Here is an 8,170-nt window from a genome sequence, read left to right on the forward strand (position 1 = left end):
GGGTTTAAACGCGTTTAGGGCATGCCAACCTCGCACTAATTAAAACATATTTCACCCGAGTCATGAAACTATGTAGGAATATTATCTTCCATGTGAATTTGTGCTCCTGAGTTTTTTTCATTATGCAAAACCAGAGTTATGGCCCTTCACTTTGCGAAAAGTACACACACAGGTCTTATAATTTTGTGTTGCAAACATCTTAAAAATATTTCACCAAGAATTATGAAACTATGTACAGTGAAAGGGGTTTTATGGGCGGGGCACCTGTGTCCTATTGACACACATCTACTTTTTCTCTTTCATGTCTTTTCAGCAAATAATGTGTGTGACTTTTTACCAGGCTAGTTGATCCTTGTATGTGAAAATATAAGTATTTCGTTTCTTTCTTGCAAGTAAATATTTTGTAATGTGTACACGTTACACATAGTTATTTTGTATTACCCTCACAAAATAACGAAGGACATCGTAATTTTGTTCCTGATAACATATACACAGGCCTTCCCCATAGATCGTAATGTAAAATGGTAGTTTTAAGTATATATCAAGTTGTTTCTATTCGAGATCATATTGCCACATTCCACATTCTATTTTTCTCAAATGGGGTTGTCTGCTGACACTTCTTCATATATCAGAATATATTATTGCTTCTGGAGTCTTCAAATTAGACGTTCTTATCTATTGCATCTGCTTATTCGAATCCCACTAAATCTTTTTTATGGAAGAAAGCTATATTAATTGCATGGAGTCGGTCGTTTAATGATATGTCTCGCCGTGCCCGATTATAAAGTATGCCCATTGTCGCTATTTGAGTCGAAAACTAGACACACAGTGCAAGTTAACGCTCAACAGGAATGGAAAAGAAACAAAAACAACTATTCATGAAGAAAAATTAGAATCAGTATAATTTTCAAAAAGCTCATAAAAAGAATACAAATGACGTCATATTACCAAGGGATGTTACTTTATGACAAAAATCATGTACATTTAGTACAGTTACGTGCCATATTAAACGTCACAAAGTAATTTGCACAGTCTTCTAAATGTTTCAATATTTTTGTAAACACTTATCTAACTTTTTTATTCGTTCAACATTCATAAAACTCATCTACTGGCAGGATGCTTCATTTTCCTATCTATAAAATTATTTCAGTTTCAATAATTTCCATGAAAATAGATGCATGTTACTATGTATGTTAGTAAAGAAAGTTTTTTTTTTTTATTTCTGACGTTCCATAGATCAATGGCAAATTAAAAAGAAATTTAATGTAAAAATGTAACTTAAAACTAAGAATAAGGTATTATTAACAATAATTTGCACACCATTTCCAGAAATAGAAATTTCAATCTTTCAAGTTATGACCGTTTTATAAAAAGTTATATTTGCATGTAAGTCAATGGAAAAACTATGGTACAACTGTTCTGGCATATAAGGTTGTTACATATACATAGAGTAAAGACATTTCCTGTAAAATGCAAATGTTGTACACTCATCAAAAGGAAATAAGTAATAATAGAGAAAAGGAAAGGAGCAATAATAATAATAAAAAAAACACTTTTTAATGATTAAAATGATGTGGTTTTACAAGGTAACAAAAGTGATATTAAAAGTAGTTTGACATGTAATAATTAGTTCTCTGGATTTGAAAAACAATGTCAACAGAGTAATCTGATCGTGTCTAGGTATGCATAGTCCTGACACTCTGTAATATTAGGTTATTTAACATTGTTCTGTATAATACTGAGATATATTTGGATGGGTACCCAGCTGAGAAAACCACACGGCTCGTCCAGTATGGTGTTCCCAGCTGGGTACCAGTCCAAATATATCTCGTATTTTACAGTACAATGTTAATAAACCTTTTTATACTATGTCTACTTTATTTTAGTTTAAATTAAAAATGATTCACTAAATTATTTAAATATTTTATTTCTGCCTCCAGCTTGGTACGAGTGCAAGTATATATTATACAGACGCATAAACAACTCTGTACTTAGAGCGCCTACTTCACTCGATTTATATTCGGAACATTTCTTTATCGTATGTTTAACATGGGACTGTTGAACCGTCCAAATACGGAAAAAAACACCATTTTTGTACACACGTTATTGCAATAAGGATATCTATTTTACGGTCACGTGTTTCAAATAAACGTTCACGATTCGATAAATAAAATAGATATAGAATAAAAATCAATATTCACAAATATAAAGGTTTTGCTTGCGGCATATTCTGTCATCAAATCTGTAGCCTGTGCCTTCACTGTATTTCAAACGCAAACATACCCTTCCCTGAAATCCAGTGTCCGGTTTATTTTGATGCCAGAATACTATCTGTGACATCGGAATATTTCTTTCATCTATGAATTTCCAGTCTGAAGAGATGTCTTTTTTTGCTCCGTCAATCCAGTAAGCAGATTCGTCGTATCCTTTAACAAATTAGGAAGAACAAATCAATTTAGATTAATAATGTTAACAGTCCACTTCTAAAATATTTCTAATTGGTCTTGTAACATTTATGAATACATGTTATCAGTTGTTCCAGGGGAAAGTGTATATAAAGCACAATTTCTTAAATACAGTTATGTACATTTAAATGTAAGATGATGTATATTTTTGCTCATTAACAGGAACAGTAAAACAAATATTAATGATTTTAATAAAATTATTATTCACTAACCCATTATCTAGATTTTAATCTCCCTATTTGATTTCATATTTACTTCCTGAATATATCTGTGGTGAAGGTTATTTAACAGCTGATTAAAATGTACATTTTGATTGGTGGATGAAAAATTCCACAGGTTTCCAAAGGGAATAGATAATATGTGCAGGTTCTCTGAACTGTATTGTTAGATAGTATAATCTTTTGCAAGGTTCATAGCATAGCATAGCTTATAAACGTCATAAACCCGAATCCCCTGCGTCAGAGTTTGATTCTGCGACTCTGATACAGAGTGATCTACAGTCAAATCTTCCATTAGTCAACTCGTCCCCATTTTTATCATTTCGTATCCCTTGACGATTTCAGAAATGGTCATTTCGAAACCCTTACACTTTTCGATCCCTCGTTTTTAGTCTTAATTTTTTTGTCAAAGTTTCCTAGATTATGATTAATATAATTATGATGTAAAATATGTGTTCTGTAAAATATGTTCTACATAAAAAAAACATGAAATTTTACTTTAAAAACTACATTTTGTTTTACTTTATAAATACCTAGTCGTATGTAAAAGTGTAGAGTGCATTAATGTTTCATAGTGCATTGACCAATGCGGCCGTGTATCTTTGTGTTTTTTTATTAAAGATATTTCTTGTTTAGTATTACCAGCGCATGACAGCAACACATTTTCTATGGCTTTAATTTTCCATTCTTCATCAAATATCGCCAGACGTCATTTGGTTCACGTTCACAGACAAGTTCTGCTTCGCTCTGATTTTTGTCTGCTGTGAAAATCTGCAGTCGAAAGTAGACGTCAAGTTGAATTCTTCCATTATCGTCAGGGCAGTCTGCAATGCAGAATACATTTTAGTTAAGATTGACTTCAACTTAATCTGTAAACAAAACATTTTATCATCAAGGTACATCGTCTTCATTCAAACTTAATGCTGACAATAATCAAATGTTTTTGTCTGATGACCGTTTTAATAGGTTTCTTTGACAAATCATTGAAGAAGATGAAGTTTTAAGCCTAACCGACACAATGTAAATAAACTAAATATGACATCTCTTATAATACTTATAATTCACAATACTCTCCAAAGATCCATTTAGATATCATGCACGTCTTGGGCGGGCACCATGTTATAACCAACGATTTTTCATAAGCCAGCTGGATAATAAGTGAAGGTAAATTGACACAACTTTAACTCTGTTTAGTCACCCTGTCTCCGACTATATTTCGGTGCTGATGTGATTTCGTAAAGCACTTTATTATACATAACATGGCATTCTAAATTATACGTAAAATGATATACTTCCAACAGCGATACCGACATCAATACAGATTACATAAAAACATTACATTTTTAAAGGAAATGAGATTATACCAATTACAACTAAGTAATATGACCAGTTGTTTGCGAAGATGCAAAGATGGACAAGAGAAGACATATAAATAAATTAAAAGGAACTTACAATCTTGAATGTAAAGCAACGAATTCTCAAAAGTATCCGAATCATTGCTAAATAAAAACGTTCCGTTGCATCCAATGCATTCTTCGGTTGATTGTCTATACGATATTCCAAAGCAAGACGCTTGTCTGGAACAGAATTCCAAGCATTGGGTGACGCTAACGATATTCTTTTCCTCGAAGACAATGCTACTAGCTGGGCATTTTTGTCCGTCCAGGGACTCTACTCTACAGTATTTCTTTATCTTTGTGACAGAAAATATTTTGGAACATGCAGATAGAAAAATAAGATATCGTATGGTCACAAAGGTATATTTGTAATTGGACATAGCTTGATCTATGTTAGAAGCACACAACAAACTTCACACTGAAATGCAAGACTGTGTACTGGGGAAATTAGAATTTTAAAATATAATATCGATTTACTTTAAATGCGTCATAAATGTTTCCTGCTGAACCAAGGCACCACTTTGGTACCTGTTAAGTGTTTTTTTAGTTGTATACTAAACCATTTGATTTTGAAAGACTAAAAGGTTCATGAAAATGAAGACAATAGTGTATGCAGACTGTTTCCGCCACTCCAACGGATACGACATTTTGATAGGATATTTCAATGCAGAGGAAAGAAAGTTTGAAAAGGTTGATAAATACTTGATGTTTGCATTAGGCAAATCTATAACTGGATTCAGATTATTTGTATTATTATCAAAAGAAATCAATGTGGCATAAAAATAGTTGAAGCAGAAAAAAAGTAGTGCAGGTGTAATGAAGTATTTCGACCCCCATAGAATAACGACCCCCCGGTCATTATTCTATAGAAAATGTGACTCCTTTCCTGTAAAATATTGACTCCCCTTATAAAAAACTGACTCCCTTTGAAAACTCTATAGAATAACGACCCCCCGGTCATTATTCTATAGAAAAACTGACCCCTCCAAGTAAAATACTTACTCCCTAAAGATGACTCCCTTCGAATCTCATAGAATAACGACCCCGGTTATTATTCTATAGAAAAAGTGACTCCTTCCATGTAAAATACTCACTGCCGAAATTACTACATTCGAACTCTCATACAATATCGATTCCCGGACATTATTTTATTTAAAAAAGTTACTCTTTCCGTGTAAAACACCGAATCCTAAAAAGACTTTCGACGATAATATCTATTAAAAACTGATCCCCACCAAACCTAACGGACAATTTTACTAGATCTACAACTCTAATACCCTGTTAACATTTTGATTGTACTACTACTACTATTGGTGCCGCTACTTCTATTGCTATTACTACATGTACTTCTTCTTCTTCTACTACTACTACTACTACTACTACTACTACTTCTACTACTACTACTACAACTGCTACTACTGATACTACTATACCTGCTTCCACTAATACGTCTTGTACATCTACCTCTTCTTCTCCTGCTGCTGTTGTTGCTGTCACTTATTCCTCTGCTGCTGCTGCTGCTGCTGCTGCTGCTACTGCAACTGCAACTGCCACTACCACTGCCACTACCACTACCACTACCACTACCACTACTACTACAGTAACTACTACTTTCTATTGTTGCCGCTACCGTACTTTACTGCCACTGCTAAGTATTGCAACTTCTATTAATACTAAGTTCTATGCTAGCAGTTGCTTGTACAGTTTCTTCTGAAGAATTACTTCATACCGAAGTTTGCAGGGATTATTGACACTGGTGTGTTTTGTGAACGTATTGTGAATTGTTATTTTCCTGAAAAAAATGTATACACCAAGATACAGCGTCTAGAAATAGAATCCCTTTTCCCGTTGCGGAATGCTCTGATTTCTGTGTCAAGTGATGGTATCTGGGGCTAATGGACAAACGGAAGGACGGACGGACGGACGGACGGACAAGGGCAAATCTATATGCCCCCCTCCCCCGAGTGGGGGCATAAAATGCAGCAATTAGGCCTTAGATACATGAGTTATCACTAAATTTGACCAAATGACCGGGGGTCGTTTTTTTATGGGAGTCAATATTCTTCGTGAGGTTCAGTTTACTTCACGTGGGGGAGTCATAGTACTATGATCTGGAGGTCATAATACTATGACCGGGGGGTCACTTTTTCTATAGAATAATGACCGGGAGGTCATTATTCTATGGGGGTCGAAATACTTCATTACACCTGCTAATATGTTCATTTTTTCTACACCTTTCCGGAGATGATACGTGTCAATATGTGTTGATGAAAACATTAAGCTGTCTGCTGACTTAGAATAATTTTCGTGAGTGAATTATGCGCTTCCGACACGTTTATGATTTGGTTATTATAAAAAGTATATGCTTTTGTTAAGAACTCACATTTCTTTTAATAATTCGCAGCAGAAAAAAAAAAGAAAGAAAAAAAAACTTATTAAAATGATTGCTTTGCTTATTTCTTTCGGATTATTATTTATCACATTTATAAAAGTGACAAGGGGATAAGCGTTTTATACACATTTCCGGTATGCTCAGTTCCGTCGGTGGGAATGTCTTGAACATGGCACTCCTCGCCGAAATTTCTTAGGAATTACTGCAAACTTGTACAGTCCGCTTTTGTTTTCATTATGTATTTGACGACAAACTTGGAAGTGTAAATTCATTATAATTGTCTTACATAATCCATTTTAGTTCAATAACATATCAGACAAAGATTATCATGCTCCCTCACAGACCAATTTGCCGTTGCTTTAAGACGTCGACGTCAGATGCGCGGATAGAGAATATAGTAATGGCGCTGAATCAATATTCGCCATTAGGGATCTGTCAACATCAGTTGTAATGGCAGTTTTTATAAGTTCTTTGTCTTTACTATTTATAGTAACGTATATAATAAGTTATTATAAAACTAGAAAAATTCTTGCGTGAAATTTATAATTATACTGTAAAAAAATAGTCCTTTGCAGTAGTCATTACGGTTGCCGTTGATTGATCGATAATGCAACAGTGTGTCTCACGTGTAGTTATATTAGCCCGAAAAGACTCGAACGTCTGCGCGTTATCAAGTCTGTATCTATTAAACATTTAGACTTGAATTGCATGCAAAATGAAAAGGCAATGCAACTGATACGTATAAGTATACTGAAAATATGAGCTGAACATATTAAGTAATTTGGATTTAAGTTCTGTTTCGATACGATTTATTTTCTTCTAAAAGTCTAACAACCGTTCACAAGTTTAGTATTTCTTTCACTATTTCGAGCTCGATTCATTTTTCTTATTTCGCTAACTGTTTAACGTTAATCAATATCGATCCATTCTTCCACGCTTTAAACTCTAAACCCAATAAAAACAAGCAAATAATGACTGAATATCTGTTCATTTGCCAAAGACATGTTGACACCGATTATGCTGATGACTGTACATGTTGTTGCATTCACACTATAAATGAACGGTTTTGTCATCTACCATTGTTATATTGCACACATACATTTAATTAAACTTATTTATTCTGGCTCACTTTGTGTCGAAAGCTTTATACCATTAATTGAATCGCTGTCAAGTACGCTTCTTGGAACATCCAATACTGGTGTCACATGAGAATGTATGGTAGTAAACCCGGTGGAACTCGAAACAACGTGCCTGCTTAATTTTAGTAGAAAAAGATCCTTTTATATATTAACCGAAAAGATAGCTTACAATATCTAAAACTATTAATTCGCTTATAATATAAACAAGTGCAAAAGTGCAATGTTCCATGCTACTAGCGAGTCGTTGTTTATGGTCAATGTCTTCTTTAGGATGACTGGGTTGACATGTTTGTTTCTCTGTCACTGTTTCTTTTCTCTTTTCTCCCGTCTTTTCAGCAAATCGTTTGTGTGGCTCTTTACCAGATTAGTTGATCATAGCATGTGAAAATATAAGCATTTTCTTGCTTCCCTGTAAAGAATATGTTGTTAACAGTCCACATTTGTGCCATTACTATTACAAAATAACGAATGATATCGCAAGTTTGTTTCTGATATCATGTACACAGGCCTCTCAAATAGGTCAGAATGTAAAGTAAATTTATACAGTTTTACATAAGTG

Source organism: Mercenaria mercenaria, chromosome 2, assembly GCF_021730395.1.
Source record: "Mercenaria mercenaria strain notata chromosome 2, MADL_Memer_1, whole genome shotgun sequence".
NCBI lineage: Eukaryota > Metazoa > Mollusca > Bivalvia > Venerida > Veneridae > Mercenaria > Mercenaria mercenaria.